The sequence below is a fragment of the Passer montanus genome, unplaced genomic scaffold, assembly GCF_014805655.1.
Source record: "Passer montanus isolate IOZ18808 unplaced genomic scaffold, ASM1480565v1 scaffold16, whole genome shotgun sequence".
Taxonomy (NCBI): domain Eukaryota; kingdom Metazoa; phylum Chordata; class Aves; order Passeriformes; family Passeridae; genus Passer; species Passer montanus.
In genome coordinates, this window is record NW_024363160.1 from 2112499 (window position 1) to 2129854 (window position 17356).

Consider the following 17356-nt stretch of genomic DNA (forward strand, 5'->3'; position numbering starts at 1 on the left):
GAGGAAGTAATTTCAGAGAAAAGCTTAAGGAGGACTTGGAAAAGGAGAAGGCACTTGGCAACTGGGGACAAGAAAATTTACCTCATGCAGCCACTTGGATTGAGGAGAGCAGCATGTAAAATGAAGAAAAGTTGATTCTTACTGAGGTATTGAAAAAACCTTTTGAATTAAGTTTTTCCGTTAAGATGCCTTGCTGGAGTTTTCTGTGTGAGAAACAATCATCCTGCTAACTGCAGGCTCCAAGTGAATATGGGGTTTATGTGGGAAAAGATTTTTCTTTCTATGATATAGGTTACACTGACATGTAGAATGGAAGTTTAATACTGTACTTCATCATTAGTCCAATGAAATTACAGATATCAGCTCCTTTAACAAATTAAAGTTATACCACATTGAGAAAAGGATTAAACCACATGCAGAATTAGGGTTATCTTCACTCCTTTCTGGCCGTAGACCATAGAAATTAAAAGGACACGTTGGAGAAAGTTGCTAGGAGACTGTAATCACAAGTGTCAGAATAATACATTTTTATTTAAAATAGGAAATGTTGATTAATGAACATACTTAACAGATAATGAGTAAAGGTATTGAAAGCATCTATGTTCAATCAAATTTCAGGTGAAACATTTAATTTATATGTTGAAAAGCCATTGAGAATTGAAAGTATTCAAGGTAAAGCTAACCAAGTCAAGCAGTTAAAACTGAAGGACACGACAATTTCAGGAGTACTTGATTAGAAGCCTCTAGATACTAAGAAGCAAGAGAAAATGTTTCCAGTGTGTAAACCCAATAAGTGTAAAACCAAAGAACAAAAGAGGAAATTATTTAGGTTTTAGAGTCTCATGTAGGCATGTTGTAGAAACTAAGGTAAGATGGACAACTGCTTTGGAAGCAGTGAGTTGATTTAAAGGTAAGATACTGGAGAAGATGTTGTATATGTAGCACATTAAAATGAGAGAAAACTAAGCAATAAATTAAATTAAAGGTAAAGCAACTTCAGCCTAAATGAAAAGGTAACTTTTTAAAGCATAAACAAAAGGGTCCTAGGATTTATTATGGCAAAACCTCCAGTGTCCACATGTTGACTTCATTTGTGTCAATTTAAACAGGTATTACACCCTGAAAACACTAGCATGATATTTTGCACGCAAGATTTATTATCCTTTGGATCTTGGAACCAGGAGTCCAAGTTTGTTACATAGCTTGGAATCTAAAACTATGAGACACTGGCTCTCCTCTCTCACGTTGAGGTGTAAGTGGTAATGCATAATAAGCAGTTTACTGTGATGACCATCTCAGCTTCAGGAACATAGAATGGGTTGTGTCCTTATTGATTCATGTCAGTGTCAAGGAAACCAGTCAACGAGATTGTCCATCTAAACCAAGTAAAATAATTTGACTGCCAGGAAGAAATTGCTTCCTATATGTCTATAGACACCTGCAGAAGACAGGAAATGACATACTGGTCCAATGTCTGACTGCTGATCACTCAGCCTACTAGTAACAACAAAATCTTATGCTAGATACAAATCTTGCTAAGTCTTCTGGGAAAAAAGTCTATAGTAACAGAACAGGAGTCACAAAATGCTCTTGAAATAATGGTAGTTTGAAATAAACATTCCATCTTAAATGTAGAATAATCATATAGTAATAAAGTATTTCTATGGTGGTTTTACATGATAAATAATAAATCTAGACATTTCTTTTTACCAAGCCATCACTTCACTAATTCTAACCTAACTATTTCTAATGAAGTATTGTATGAATATCTTTATATCTAAATACTTATTATTTCTAATAAGCAAGAGTAGCTGCATGCAATGAAAAAATAGTCATGCCTAAAACAAATTGCAGGAAAAATACATTTTTGGTGATGTTAGCTGAAATGGCAGCTTATACAGAGACAGTGTAATTTGAAAGAGTGTTTCATTTCATAAAAAAGAAAATTAAAGCTACTTTAATAATCAGTTCCAATTTGAGGAAGAATATAAGAAACACAATGTACAACTGATAGTTTGTCCACTATCCAGTAAAATAATACAGTTAGGAAAAAAATATTCTGCTAATTTGTAATGGAGAACAGCAAATGTGCCTTATGTGTACAGAAAAAAAAAAGACTGTAGCAATAGTTTGTACATCTGAAGTTTATAGATGCTTCCATTAACAGTTCCAAGCCTTTTTGCTTTTTACTTAACCGTTTTATTTCTGATCTGAATAAGGGCTCCTGGGCAAATGGGAAAGGGCTGACACTACAGATTCCTCTCTTGAACTGTGCTTTTATCACCTACCAGAAAGAAAAGTGAATAATAAAAAAATTACTGTTTATTATTTTATGAGAGAAATTAAAAACAATACCAAAACATATTTGTTTGAACTCTGATAGTATCACTATTTAGTCATCTTTATATGGTATGATATTATTCTGGATTGCTTATTTTGTTTCTATTCCAATTTAATTTAACACAGTCTTGAATCTGTATATTAGTTAATGAATCCAAACTCACCAGAATTACAACATGAATAAGCGCCAACAACTAGCAAAAATAATGAATTTCTATTGTGTAAAGGAAAAAACAAAGTAAAACTCTGTATAAATTATTGCACTCTCTTTCCTCCTGCACCTTAGATGACTTATTTGCTGAAATACTGAGTTTCTGCTGAAATGCAGTTTCCTCTTTTCAGAAACCTTGGGGCAGCAATTACTGGATAAATTTGTTGTTTAAATCATAGTTATCATATGGGGTCGGAAAACAGATATGTAGAAATTAATAGTTTCCTAGGAACATATGAGGGAGAACTTATTTTAAACTTTATATTCACAAAGAAAAGACTAAATAATAAATAAATGTAATTAGTTCTCAAACAGAAACAATGAGGCTCTATTAATATGTTCACAAAAGTACTTCAGCACCTAAATCCAAGAGAATGATCCAGTATTAGGATGGACTATGTTGGCACCCTGCTTTCTACCAATAATGTTATTACTACTGCAAATTTCTTAGCTATGTCTTAGTCTGGTACTATGCACATCCCAAAGAACCGCTGCTTGGGGAGAGCAGAGCATGACAATGTCCAGCTTGTGTCTAGGAGAATTTGGGGTTTATAAAGCAACCATCCTATCACCTGTGTCTCCTGAAAGGTGTGTTTCAGCAATCAGCCACCAGGATCCCAAAACATGCATTGACAACTGTCACATACGAAACACAGAAAGAGGCAGTAAGAGATGCACCTGCCTATATCCATATTTTTAATAGAACAACAGGTAGAAGTGAGAGATTTGCTTTCTGTAATGGAATTTCAACTCACACATGCCTGTGAGGAGACAGCACCAGCTTTAGATAAGGCTGCAGGAGAGACAGCAGTCAAAGATGCAAGAGTTTATAGCATCTAGATGTGTTCTTTTAATTATCTGTTTCTTTTCTGTGTATGTTCATCACTGTGCTTTCCACTGGGAGAAAGTTATCCCTTTTTTTTCAACTAAAAAGGTAACAAAGTAATAAATTTGCAGAACTACTTTGTCAATTAATATATCTTCTTCCTTCTTCTTCTGTTCATTGCTTGTTCTCTATCTTCTTGGAGTTCAACCTTTGGGAGATACTGAAGACCAGCTTCCACAGATGTCAAGGAAAACTGAGTCAACAATAAGATATGATGGCATTTGATGCATTGTTAAATGTAGTAATTTCTGCACTTGTCTTATTTCTTCTTCATTTTTATCTACTGGACCTAAATTATATTCAATTGCATAATTTCCAAATTATTTTAAAGTTCACCACAAATGGTAAGATTTTATTTTACTGTGTGCTAATAAAAATTACACTTTTTTGTGCCTTTATATTCAAATCTGAGAAATGACACAAGACAAAATACTTCATTTCATTATTTTTTCAGTAACCGCAAAAATACTTGCATTTTGGCTTACAATACACCACTTTACTTGCTTTTGGAGCCTGAGTCCAGAAAACCCCTTGAGAATATAAACTTTAATATATTGTTTAAGAAAACAGTCATTTGCTGTTCATGAGAAACAAAGTCTTCTATTTTGTGCGATACCTGTTTTAGCAAATTAAAGACACAATTTTACTTACTTATTTGCCTGATAGATTGGATCTGCTGTACAGACACATGGCAAACAAACAGGCTTTAGATTACAAGTTTAGAATGCTGACTGAAATATCCTGCATATATACACCTAACAAACAGTATTTATGCTGTTGGGTGAGTTATGATGTAGAAATACACACAAAGGAACTTTGACTTTAAGATTTGGTAGCTAAGGAAAATGATTTGCTGTTGTGCAGTTCCTCCTCCACACGATGAATTTGTTCTGAGTCTTTATCTCCACTTGCATCAGAATACCCACAAAATCATCCAGATTGTGTCTGAGCAGCATTGGGAGCCACATTTCCTGCACTTACGCTGAGCAGTGAGAGTTGCATCAAAGTAAATGTTGCTTTCTCTACTATTTTCCTTCCACCTTCAAATCTGTTAATAAAATTCAGCTGTTCTCTTAAACAGCATTTACCCTCCAAACACTATGTTAATTTCATGCATAAAAGCAAGATGTGTAAGTTGATCTCTGTGAGATATGGAAGGACTGGCAGAGGGAGTTGCTGTGAGTGCTTAGTCAATATTGGGTGCCATCAATGCAGTTTTACATGGAACATCACAGCAGTGGAATTAGGCAACATGTAGACTCATGCCAGGTGCTGTTTGGACATTTAATTTTGGTACTGTAATTTGTAATTTATATATTTGTCTGTTAGGGACAGAAGAGAGAAAGAAAATAAAGAGTTGCCACTTCAGGACACACTTTACTCTCGGTAAAAAACATACCTCACATTTTCTGTCAGACAGATTTAATGTAGTGGGTTAGAATTGCAAGGGTAATTTCCAAGGACATGTAGTATTTCCTTTATTAATTGGGGTTTTTTTAAGAAAACTTAAACATATTCATGTTTATCCACAAATGTTTGTTCCTGCCCTCTGTATGACCACAGCAACAAAAACCATACTCACCAGCTGGCTCACCTAAATTGTTTCCAAATACAACTGCAATAATTGTCCATTTATCTTTTTTGTTCAAGTGTCCCCAATCCTTTCACACAGGCTTATAATTCAAGGAAGTTGAGGAGGACTGGAGAATAGAGACTGGTATGTTCAATCTCCATTTTTACACAGTAGCAATCTTCTTGATAAGAATTTTAAGGTTCCTCTTACATGAATTATTTGTACATGCAGCAGTCTTCCCTGTACAATGTTCAAATGTGGGCACTAGATAAGGTTTTAGGTGTTGCAGTTCTATAAGGACCTACTTTTCAAATGGTAATGACAGTAGAAATGGTTCAAACAGCAGCAGAAGAAAAATTAAGCCTTATATTCAAGCCTTTTCCTTTTTGTTTTTTTTGCTTTATATCTATGTTACTAACATTAATTTATGCTCAGTTCATGTGCAGCACATATTAAAACTTTTCCTATCTTCAACACTGGTTTTTTACTGTTTTGTTTCATAAACAACTAAACCAATGAAATAGTACTGAATGAAAAGGTCCTTCAGAATTTAACAAAAGGAGAATAAAGTTTCATTCATTCTGTGGTGTATCCGCTTCATTCTCTTTTAAAAATGAGACACAGATACATGCCCAGGATCTCCCCAACTCTCATTCTGCAAAAGAGAAAACTATATAAAGCATTTTCTAGGCTTTTCTAAAAATTGGGTCTGTTGTAGTAAATACAGTCCACATGTCAAGGTAAGGTGTCCTTTGAAAATTTCCATGTTATCCACATCATCCACACCAGGGTTTTCCATGGCCTTCACTTTTCTCCTGTTGGAAACCAAACAGTGGCCAGATGGAGTGGACTGCTCAGGTTCTATGACAGCAGCAAATCCAAACACAGTTTGTGCTTTCCAAGGGCTTTGGAGAGTACCCTTGAATCTCACAAAATAATTGTAAACTGTAGTTACAAGCCTGCTTTAGTGTACTAGCAGTTTTGAGTAGATATCTACTGTCAGATATCCGACACCTTTTTAAAACACCAGAGGAAGAAAAATGTCTTCATTCCTCCCCCCTCTGCCTGAAATTCAAGCATCTAAGCTCTAAATAATATGACTGGTTTATTTACAGTAAAACCCTGATATATTTTTCCAAGACTGTAAATTGCATTGTCTCATATTCTACCAATGTTTAGGTAAGAAAATCAATGAAACTTACACAATCACTAAATTTCTGAATGAAATTTCAAAACAATAGTGAAGAGGGAGGAACTGTAAAGATTAACTTCTTGCCTATAAATATTACAAACAAATACTTTATACTAAAAAACCCATACAGAAGTATTTGTATGACTACAATTCATCCTTATAAGGAAAATTTATTTTCCATAATGTGCTATCGTGTTAGCAGTTTTGAGTGGATATCTGCTGTCAGATATCCTACACCTTTTTAAAACACCAGAGGAAGAAAAATGTCTTCATTCCTCCCCCCTCTGCCTGAAATTCAAGCATCTAAGCTCTAAATAATATGACTGGTTTATTTACAGTAAAATCCAGATATATTCTCCAAGACTGTAAATTGCATTGTCTCATATTCTACCAATGTTTAGGTAAGAAAATCAATGAAACTTACACAATCACTAAATTTCTAAATGAAATTTCAAAGCAATAGTGAAGAGGGAGGGACTGTAAGGATTAACTTATTGTGTATTAATATTACAAACAAATGCTTTATACTAAAAAACCCATACAGAAGTATTTGTATGACTACAATTCATCCTTATAAGGAAAATTTATTTTCCATAATGTGCTATATATAACACTATGTCTAACAAGACAACTCAATTGCAAGAGTAGTCCTGCTTTCTCTCTTTGAGTTTTGTATTTTTTTTCAAGTCTAGCTAAATCCTTCTCAAAAATATATTATTTTATATTTGTTTAGGGCTGAAGAAATCAAATATTTCTAAAACTGAATTATTTTCAAAAGGTGTCAGACATGTAGATTTTGAAAAGTAATTCATTGTGGGTGTTCCCAAAGCAAGACACACAGATCCTATGGTCACTTTTGAAAATCCTGGCAATCTAATTTTAAAATTTTAATCTAATTTCCTGTGCTTATTTATAGAACAGAGCAAGCTAAGCCCTTTGTTGAACTGCAGCCATCCTGTGAGCTTATGTTATCAGTTATAAAAACGTACCCTGCCCCAATTTCACAAGTCCTTAATTACTCATCTCCTCCCACAGAAACCATTAACAAGTGATATATGATACATATTTCTTAAAATATAGCGTGAAATGCAAAGCAAAAGTGTCAGGCTGTTCAGAAGCTATGCATATTTTGGTGACTCAGAACAATGCACAACAGTGTAAGGAGATTAATAAAATTAAGAGTTCATTTTCATTCCCAGTTCCAATTGGTCTTATTTAAATGCTAAGGTTAAAAATAAGCCCTTCTAGTTTTAAGCTCTTAAATTGTAGCTTTAATCCTTTGTCTCATTTAAATTTGAGGGACTACATTAAAATAGGCAGATTATAAATATTCATTACTTATTTATTTATTTTTTAGGTGTTACCCATTGCAAACCAGAGGTCAGCAAAATGCAATTTGATAAGCTTCCACTGATTATTGAAATATATTTTCCACATGATCACAAAAAAATGTTGTTTAAGTTCTGTTTTCGTATTTCAACTCATGATTTCCTCACAGAAAATTGATTTGGTAGCAACTATTTTTAAGGAGTCCATCAGACTTCAGATCCTATTGTATTTGTTTAGGAAAACAAAAGTTGTATATATTTAAGGATGGGAGATACGTGATCTGGGTAATTACTGACAGAGTAATCCTACCTGATGGAGATTTTAGAACAAGTATGGATCATAATATAATTAATTATATAAATCAGAAGTGAAAAAAATTCTAATTTCAGCAAAAGCCAATCGTGCAGGGTAATTGTACCTTTCTTAGCTAAATTAAAGGGTTTTCTAGGCAAAGAAAATGTACTAGCTAAAATATATCTGATTTATTGCAAAGTAATTCCTGTAGGAAGTTGCTTATTAAGTTAATGAATTTAGATTAGTGAAAGAATTGTAATATGGGTAAGAAAAGAGTACAGGTGATACTGCTCAGGGATACTGTTAGTAGAAAAAAATAAAATAGTTACAGTGATACTAAATTAACATGGGAGAGGTCCAGACTGTCAGAGCAAAATTGACAAGTGATGGGGTGACATACAACAGTAGTGGGTGTGGGGTTTTGGAAAAATAGCAAGGCTTTGTTGTTTACAAAGTGGAAATAATAGAGGAAGAAGATAAAGTTTGGTACTATTAATCAGTCACATAAAATACATGAACAAGCAATGTGAAGAGGCTATTGAAATGAAAAAATATGATCTGAGATTGTGTCAAATAAGATATCTGCAGTGCAGAGGGGAAAGCAGGATTTCTGTTGTAGAAGACATTGGTGAGATCTCACCTCAAGTGCTATTTAAAGTTTCTGCCATCTGTTTACCAGAAAGATGTATGGAAATGAAAAGAAGCATAAAGAAGTGGACCTGTAATCTGCCTACAGAAAAGGAAGAGTATGTTTAGCCTTACCTATTATATGCAGAATTGCTCACTTTCCCCAGCTCATGAGATGACTTTATAGTCTTGTAGTGTTGAAGAAGTATTTTGAGCTGACATAGTCAACCTCTGACGTAAGCATTTTCTTATAGAAATCCTTGCCTAATAAAGAGAATGTAGAATATGTAGGCAGAAAAGTGGCACTTACAAAGGTGGTCCTTACATTGTAAGGTTAATTTTTCTTTTCCCTGCAATCTCATAACAGTTTGTAAAAAAAAAAAGAGTTCCTTCAAGGAATGATTCAAAATGCATAAAATTAGGCTACTTTCCAAAATGGCTGAAATTGATGACGTTGATTCTGCAATTTCATAACAGTTTGTAAAAAAAAAGAGTTCCTTCAAGGAATGATTCAAAATGCATAAAATTAGGCTACTTTCCAAAATGGCTGAAATTGATGACGTTGATATTTCTGCATAGTGTTTCTTCTCTTGCAATATTCAGACACTTGTATGTTTAATGTAAATGATTAGAAAAACTTCAGAGAACTGAAAATTATGGTTCTCAGTGGAAGTTTCTGGTATATTTTACTGCCTAGCTAGTTGGGGAATGCAGACATGAGAGACATAGACATAGCCAGATTTTTTTAGAAGATGAAGTGTGTCAAGTTTTTTTATCATCACACTCATTTATAGTAAACCCATGACCTGATTCGTGGATGGACTGTATGAAATGTGAGCTGTTGGAATTGAGGGAATGGAATTTCTCCCAGAAGAGGGAAGATGAGCTGATATACCACTGTAACCTACATCAAAGTGGAAAATGTGAAGCTGCATGTAGACGTTAAGGGACACTTACACTCAGATCAACCACACCAATCTATACCCCCACCTTCTAAAAAACAGGGTGTGAATCCAAGTGAAGTTCTACCAGCACTTTGGATTAGATAGAAAATAGCATAAAGCTTAGTATATAATGTTTCTGTGAAGTTGATTATATATTATTGCCTTGAAAAATTGTATTTCTTCAGCCAAACTGTTATTCTTTCTTCCACAAACTTTTAGGAAATAATTTATGTTGCAAGGTTCATTAGTGAAATTTCAATTTAACAAAATCTACTGAGTGTTAGCAGACCCAGCAAATAACTGAGATCACTAGCTGGAAGTGTTTTGTTTTAAAGCATATTTTTATAGGGATATATATCAAAAACAAATAATCCTCAGGCCGAAACTTTTTTATACTCTGGAGTTTTTTCTCCCATGAATACATGAGAGATTTGCCTTGATAGCTCCTATTAACACAAGTGGGAGTTGCAAGCCAATCCCCTATGCATTTTTTGAAGAACTTATCTCAAAGCTTTGCCCAAAGCAAATTTTTATGATAGCTTAGCACCCCTGGGGAACAGGGATTTATAATGGCAACAACTGAAAAAGACCATAATCTATAGTTTAGTGATGGGAATAAGTGTACTGTTATACATTTTCAGTTATTATGCTGCTGAACTTGAACTCCAAATTGTTTCCTTCTTGAAGAAATATTTGAAGTAGTTTTGTTGAAATAGCTATTATAATGCTTTAAAGTTTCTGAAGTATTTTAATATTGTCTCAGATTTCAACCTTTCCTTCGATTCCCCAGTCAAGCAACATGCATTAATAATAGAAACTGTATAAAACCCTTAAAAACCACTATGTAAAGCAACAAACACTCTTGTAAGTGTAACTTTAAAATAATGTTTTCCTAATATCTGTAAATTTAATCTATTACTGGTAATTTTCACTGTGATAAAGGATCTGACTTGTTCTTTGGGTAATCATCTCTGTTTTAAAAACTTCCAAAAGGAAATAAGAAACAGTGAAGAGTTAAGCTAAATGGCATGAGTAATGCTCTGCAAATTATCTTGTCAATATTACAGCCCAACATTTAAAACCCAAGGATGATAAAAGCATCTAAATTAGAAATCTGTGTAAGTTGGGTACTTTTAAATGGTAAACGTTGCCATTTTGTAATTTTAAATTTTTTTCTAGGTTTCAGAAAATACTAATGAAAACTTAACAAAACAAAGTTTCAAATGTTAATGAAGCAAGTGGGAAGCTGGTACTAAGTTGTTCATGGTCATGTTTTTGGATCCTATAGACAGAAAAAAAACTTCCATAAAATACATAATGGTGAAGGATTTTGTTTGCCATATGAAGTAAGAATTTTTATTTATAGAGACAGATTTTAAAGAACCTTGGAAAAAAAAAGGTCAGATTTTGATAATTTTGATCTACAGTAATATATAATAGCATTGTTTTTAATCTAATTAATGCACTTTCTCTCAAGGTCACAGAATCACAAAGTAGCTGAAGATGGAAGGGACCTCTGGAAGTCATCTGGTCCGAGCCCCCTGTTCAAGCAGAGCTACCTAAAGACTGTTTTGCAAGATGGCTTTTGAAAATCTCTGAGGATGAAGACTCCACAGCCTCCCTGTGGGCAAGCTGTGTCCCTGCTCAGTCACACTCCCAGTGAAAACGCGTTTTCTGATGTTCAGGCAGAGCTTTCTGCATTTCCAGCTGTACCCCTTGCCTCTGGTCCTGTCATGGGGCAGCACTGAAAAGACCCCAACTGTCCTTTTTGTACCACCCGTTCTACTATTTACAGATATTCATAAGGCCACCTGAGACTTCCACCAGGCTGAGCAGTCCCAGCTCTCTCAGCCTTTCCTCAGAGGAGAGAGGCAGCCTCTTGTCATCTTTCTGGCCTTTTATTGAACTCTCACCGATATGCCCATGTCTCACCTGTACTGGGGCACCCAAAATTGGGCAGAGTATTCTGGGTAGGGCCTCACCAATGTTGAGGAAAAGGGAAAAATCACATCCCTTGACCTGCTGACAACATTCCTCCTAATGCAGCCCAGGACACCACTAGCCTTCTTTGCTGCCAAGGCTTATTACAGGAATCTGAGGTTCTTTTCTGCAAAGCTGCTTTCAAGGTGGCAGGCACCCAGGAGATACAAGGTCATGGGGCTGTTGCTTGGCAGGACTTTTTGCTTCCCCTTTTTGAACTTCATGAGATTCCTGTTGCCTCTGGATGGCTGCACAACCCTCTGACAAACCCACTACTCCTCACTTTTTGAGTCTTCAGCAAACTTGTCCCATCATCCAGATATTTTCATGTTAAAGTTCTGAGTGATCTTCTTTCATCGTCAAGTCTCTTTCCCTCTTTCTGTCTGTCTTTTACTATCTCTTTTGTGCTCCCAACAACAGGAACTGTTGTTCTGAGCACCCAGTGACTCAGGCATATTGGCTGGTGTGAATATTCAGAAATCAAAGCGGACCTTAGACTGTGTAAGGAGGAACAGAAAATCTTGAGTGGCAAATTCAATCTAGGTCATACTGCAATGGCAAAGAAAGATGTAACAGAAAGACTAAGTTAGCAGCTAGCTCATTACCTGTTGCCAGCTCATGTGTATTCACACATAATACTCCAAACTGCACTATCCTTCCTGGTATCTCTACATAAGGTGTAGAAAACTGTAGAGACATTTCATCATCCGGTATTGAGGGCTTAAGAACAAAATGTTTGGACAAGAACTGTGCTTTCTGATATTAATAAATTTTTTACACAACTCAAATGGAAACTAATTTATAAATCACTTCTTCTCGGAACCAGTCCTGGTAGAACATAGGTTAAATATAAAAAAAATAAACTGTGTACTTCCCTCATAAAAATGTATTGAGATGAATCAAACACTGATCAAATCTATTGCACTTACTGTACAGTTAGCAACAATACTGAATTTGTACTGGGATCAAGTTTTAACTGGAAATCAGGAAGGATAAGATTATGAGAGTATAAACTAATTTGGTCCGCTAATATGAAATGTAAATTTGTAAGAATTTAATGTCTAAAAATACCTGGAATAATTAGACTATATTAATGCATTGTTCAATTAACTTCTACTTGTGGGAGTTTTGATGCAACTGATGTGATCTTTCCTACCAGTTGTTATTGTTCTAAAATGATTTTAACCTGGCTTACATATCTGTGCAATAAGGTTGAATTTTAAACAATGGTAAAAGCCAGGTAGTTAATTAGGTTTTGTTTCAATAAATTAGTCCCTCACTTCTTTGTCAAACTAATCTGTGAGCTGTATGTCCTCTAATGTATGCATAAAATGCCACATGCCTTCAGCCTAAACATAAATACCTGTGTACCACTTTTCCCTTCCCTAGTATTAGCTTCTTATAATAGTAACAAAGGGTGATCTTTCTAACAAGAAAATAACAGATTCTAGAGTTTTTCTATAATGCCAACCATATTTTTTTCTCTCCTTCTAACAGTCAGATGAATGATATAAAATGTTATGTCATAATGAAGATGAGCAATCTCTTTATCACTGAGTGCTTGTATCTATACAAAATGTGATGCACACATCCCTTTTTGCTGTTCTGTATTTGTCTGAAGTGGATTATAGGAGATTAATTTTTCTAGGTTCTATATTAAAGTAGAATACTACATAAACAGAAAAATCCCATTGACCCTAAATATATTTGCAGCACTATTTCATATTATGGACATATTCAGATTTCATTTGCACTGTCCTCCCCCTAGGAAAGCTGCTCACCAAGGGAATAAATTGAGAAAGAAACACAGCTCACTGTAATGAAAAATCAATGTTAATATATATCCCATACTTTCTGGGAATAGAAAGCAAACAGGTTGCTGTCTAGTTTGAATAGCTGCATAAAAATGTCGTATGCAAAATAATCTGTCATGAGCTTTCTGTATTCAGAATAAATATTTCTGAATTGTTTTAAATATAGTTCTATTACTTCTTGTACCAGTAGAATCCCAGCTTATTTATTAAAACCTGAGGGCCCATCACATGGAAGGTAGTAATCAATAAAACTTATGCCAACTGATGTTATTCTGTTTGTCAAGTCATATTGCTACAGTTCTGTCTCTAGGATGTTACAAAGCGGTAGCTTGTTTGCAGTGTTCTTTTCTACCTTCTTGGCAATGACTCAGGAATTGTTTCTCATAACTATAGCAACTGGAAGAAAAAAAAAAAAACCAAATCATATTCCATTCATTTCTAACAAAAGTCGAAAACCCCACACCAAAAAAAGCAATAGAAAATTCTGCTCTAATGTACCGTTACTGCATTGCCTCAGATGCATTACGCAAACTGAATAAATTACCTTCTGGTAAGAAGCCTGCATGATCAGTCAGTCACATCAGCATGTTGCCAGACCTGACTAATCTAAGCAAACAAACCAACCAACCAATCAACCCACAAACTGTATATGACATTGTCAGATCATCTGAAACACTACAGCACTCATCCAGATTTACTTGGTATTTTAAAGAATGACCTAGATTTTATATAAAAGATTTTTTTTATCTGCTCTGAGGTAACTAAGGGAGAGAGTTCTGTTTGGAAGGAAGGAGTTTTAAGAAGAGAATCATCAAGGATAATGTGGTAAGTTTTATGGTAGAGATTCATGAGGGAATGATGAGGCCAAGATAAGTACTGTCCTTAAAATGCACTACTGCCAGTTCTATGACTCTTCAGGGATCAGCTGTTTAAAGCTGGTTTTGTTAATCTAATATGTATTTACATATATCCAGAGACAGGAAAGGATTTCTGTTGCCATTTGGTTTTTGACAACTGGTCTGCTATTTGGTTCTCATACATTCCTTCATTAATGTCTTGGACATTGCAGGAAAAGAAGACAAGACACCAGGAATGTGGTTTAAGTAGGCCGTGACTTCATAAATAACACATCTGGGAACCATCTGGAAATGACTCGTCCAGTGCAGGTCATACTTCCTTTGTAATCCATACCACGTGGTGGCAAGCTGCCATCAGCCCTCCACCCTGCTAACATGGCCTTAGCATCACTCCTGAGATCCATGGGCCCCCTTCCCCTGAAGAGGACTGAAAAATGAAAAAGGAGGCTGTGTCTTAACTCAAATGTAGCCCCAACTTTCTTTGCAGTCTTCTGTTCCCTTCTAATTTCTGTTTACAGTTTATCATAAACTGTAATCCTTAGTCAATAATTACCTTCACTGGAAATTTGCTGTAGTGAAGCAACAACTTTTCTACCCCAGCCAAATTCCCACATTGTCAATAATTGCTTCCATTAGAGCAGCCAGCATTTTATTCCTTCTCAAGTCAGAAATTGGAATAGAACATGGAATTCTATTGAAAGCACACTTCAAATGAATAGTTACCTGATTTTTCTTTTCAATTAATTTATAAATCAGCCAAATTCCTCCTGTGATCATCTAAACTTTCTGGTGTGGTGTCCTGAAATCACAGTCATTTTGCTGTAACATGATCTGGCTGTACTTATGACCTCTTGTCCTAATCTCAATTCTGCCATTATTTTCCCCTCCATATGTTTTGTCATGATTTATCTTCATCCATTCATATGGCCACTCCCTCATCCTGAATGGATTAGAGCAACCTCCTGACTCCCCGCTATGTTCTTCATTTGGGCTAACACCTACCTGAAAGGGAAGAGATGAGCTTCCAGAAGAACTGGATTTCTGATGTAAAGCCAAATGCACACTATTAGCCAGACAATATATTTATAGTTTGACATGCCATTGTGAAAAACAGGCTGAACACGGATATTTCTGAAACTGTCCTCTCCATATTCGTGTGTCATCTCACAGGCATTATCAGTCCCAACCCCAGTCTTCCTAGTTACTATTGACATGTCAGCTTCAGATTACTATAAAATCCACTTAGAAAGTATGGAAACCCAGTTTGGGATGATAATGGCTGTAATACCTGTTTTTTGACATTGACCTAAAATAAAATATTCTTTATGAATTAACTGCCTCCCGTGGAAAGCATGAGTAGCATGGCATCCTTGTCACATGTGAATAGTTTGAGAAACTCTAACATCACTATAATACAGAAATTTATTCTGGTTTTAAAGGAATAGTCTCATAAACAAAGGAATTGTAAGTGGCAAAGACAGCTTTTCTTAATTTTTCATATGTCTGATTTGCAGATACCTGGGCCAAGGCTCTACTTAGATCTGTTTGGCCAGTTCTTGAGAAACTCTGCAACTATCCCAACCTTAGACCTACTTAAATTCATACAAAGTTTCTCTTAGGCTGATAGACTCCTGAAATAATGATGATCAATACTAATGCAAAAGAAAAAAAAAAATATATCTTGCCTTGTATTCCAAAGAAAAAAAACATGAAACATGGAATTTTTAAAATCTTTTAGGACAGATTTCTCTACTTAGGACAGGTGAATAAAGTTATTCATACTTACACACTTCAAGATGTTTTGCATGTTGGCAAAATTTCTACCTAAATCAAGATTCCAGAGGCCAACTGTAAATAAATAGGCTCCTCACTGTCAAAATATCTCGATCTTTAGCTCTTTCCCTCTTTGATTGATCTGAGAAATATTTATCTTATTTTTAATTACTTCTAAAAATCAAAGTTCTACCACTTATGCAACTGGGAAAATTTATTCACCCTATAAATTGTAAACCTATGTCAAATGGCTGTTATGGCTGACTGTAGACCTGCTCTTCTATTCAAAGTTGAAAAAAACCAGGATCTCTCAAAACTAAATACCCTATTTCATGTTTTGTCTTTAAGAAGAACAAGGGTCTGGTCATTATGTAAAACACAGCAGATGGGAAAGCATCAGTTTCAAAATGACTACCCAAAATATTAAAGGTACTGTATCTGTAGTTAATTTTTTTTTAATACTGCAGTCGTCTAAATTATTTTAATAGTACTAACAGCTTTAATGAGTATTTATTCTATTCTCCAGCTGAATTAACTAATTGTAACTCAGAACAGAGAAAGCAATTCATTATTTTTCATTTGTGGACAGTATCCTAAACTTGCTGGCCAAAAGACTATAAAGACAGCAAACTTTTTTCTTCTTATGAACTCTTAAAGTAAGAAGTTCACTATGGTGACTGCTTTCATAAAACCTTGAAATTTAGCCAGTCCATGTATGTAGATCGATATTCACATTAGTGTACTTCTAAGAACCTGCATATCTTTGGGTTGATCTGCTGAAACAATCTGGACTTTTTACTAAAAGGTGGATTTAGACAGAAATGTTCTTAACAATGTTCTAGCTCACCAGTGCACGAGGGTCAGTGAAGAAAAAAAAGAGCGAGTTAGACTCCTGGCCTCTGGGTGATGATGGCAGATAGGCTCTCAAACTTCGTCCTGCTGGTGTGAGAAACAGACTTTAATAGACCTCTAATCCTTTGGACACACAAAAGCAGACAAACACACAAGTTTCTGCTTCCTGTCTTTGTACAGCAGCTGCTTCTTCTAGGACCAGTCAGGTACTGAGATCTCCCTGGAGCTATAGATGCATATGTGTACATATAAACAGAATGTCCTCAAGGGAAAACACTCTGTGGATGAACAGGAGCCAAGAAGCTGAACCCTTTAATTCACCAGCCACCTGCTTCTGTCTTCTCCATGTCTGGGAAGAGTCTGAGCATTCAAAGAGAAGATGGGTTGAAAACATGATATAAAAATCAAGTGTCTGTTGATGCAGATTGCTTGCTGAGCCTCTGAAGATGGGGAATGGGTTCTCCAGACGGACAGTGCACAAGGCATCTCTTACAATGCAAACTTTGAAAAACAATTCTCTAGCATTTTGATTCAGAAGCTTTCTCTTGTTCCTAAAGCTTCATATAATTATATCATTCCCTAATTGCTACTGAGAGAATGTGCTTCGAGTTGCAAGCTGATGAGAAGAGCAATAATTAAGAGGGTATACCAAGTACATCTGCCTTAAGCAAAAGTAATTTGCAA